The sequence below is a fragment of the Schistosoma mansoni genome, chromosome 2, assembly GCF_000237925.1.
Source record: "Schistosoma mansoni strain Puerto Rico chromosome 2, complete genome".
NCBI lineage: Eukaryota > Metazoa > Platyhelminthes > Trematoda > Strigeidida > Schistosomatidae > Schistosoma > Schistosoma mansoni.
The window spans coordinates 10,269,144-10,270,755 of record NC_031496.1 but is presented as its reverse complement, the minus strand read 5'-3'; the positions used below and the strand labels follow the sequence as shown (position 1 = coordinate 10,270,755).

General features: G+C 32.8%; 1 non-coding gene across 1 annotated transcript; it reads left to right on the top strand.

Moving 5' to 3' along the window:
- Window positions 1–714: 714 nt before the first annotated feature.
- Smp_tRNA_01500_Pseudo_TTG.1.1 lies at window positions 715–784 on the top strand. Its single transcript has one exon. It is a non-coding gene (tRNA).
- Window positions 785–1,612: the final 828 nt, after the last annotated feature.

Sequence of the window (1,612 nt, the reverse complement as noted above, 5' to 3'; positions counted from 1 at the left end):
AGTCTGAATTCGAAAATAGCATTACCTGAGCTTAGGTAGTGTATTAAGAGCGTTTATAGGAAGACCTTTCTATAGCTTATTTTGTTTGGAGAGTACATTGTATGAAAAATAAACTAACGAGTCAGGTAAAATAGACAATGTAGCAAATAGAATAAACACTGGGCTTACCAGATAATTGCCGTGGACGAAAAGTTATATGAACTCAAAAATGACAATAAAATTATCACATCTAAAAGTTAACGTTATAATATATCAACTATAATTTATAAACACAAAGAAAAGTTATGTAACGTTACTTACATCGCAGGTTTTGGCGTGATCGAACTGCATACGGTTTCATCATCCACAATTATAGATAATAATTAATTCCAATGAGGTTGTTGTGATTCCAGTAATATAGTCAGATGTAGTATATAATGAAAATATGGCTGTAGTCTATAAACGTAGATAATAGATATTTTAGAGTTCAGTTATCATAACAACAGACAATTGAGAACGAGAAACGTGTGTGTAACAGTGTATTTATGAGAGTTTAGCAGCGTGTGTCGTGCTATGAGGTATTCAAAAACGGGAGAGGAAGTATTCAAGGTCATGGAATTTTAAACATTTTTTACAATCACTTGATGTTGTATGCTTGTATATCTTCCCATTGTTATTTAGGGCTGCAATCGATCAATGTCTTGTTGGCATATGTGCATCCTGTGCGGACTGCCTCGATATTGCCTGAGTGGTTAATGCGATGGCGTTTGAAGCGAATGATACTGGGTTCGAGTCCCAGAGTGAACATCAACTCTGAGATATAGGTACATTCAGCTGACGAGTCCCAAATAGGAGGAAACGCGTGTCCTGGATTCTACTGCTAGCCACTATTCATCTTTGCTTATAATATCAAGAATTATTTACAAAATAAGTTTGTTGTGCCTATCTCCATAAGTGAGCGGTAGTGGATTTCAAAAATCAGAAGCGATGATAGAATAGTGGTGTATTTATAGATATAAATCAATAGACAAATTGTATGAACACAAAGAAATCAGTATTATAATGTAAACAAACTATTTAACAACCAGTAATGAGGAACATACAATTAGGGTGAAATTTAAAAGATAGAGATGTTGGTAAAAATATTTTTTTTTACTATGAGAGGTTCGTGGCAATTATTGGATTTTCATGGAATACAAAGTGAATTAATCATTGCAATCAGAAGCCACTAAACAATATCTAACTATGATTAAAGTTTGATGTCATTAATGAAAAACATTGTTTGCAATTCATTGACAAACATATTTGAAAGCTTATAAATATATAATAAAATTCATCCCTTTTGCACAATCCAGTAGCTTTCCGCTTTCAATAGCTCGATGAATAATATATTGAGCGTCTGAATCCAAAGGTAATAAATTCGAATCTCGAAGTAAATATCAATTATTAATATACACTTACATCAGGCTGATGAGTTCCAAATAGGACGAAACTCATGTCCAAAATCCCATGGTAAGTTACTGTCCATCTTTGATTAAATACTTGTGTTATAATAGTAACTTTGAGGCATTTCACCTAAAGTACATATATTACCAAAAGCAACTGATCGATATTCGTTTTCTTTTTAACACCA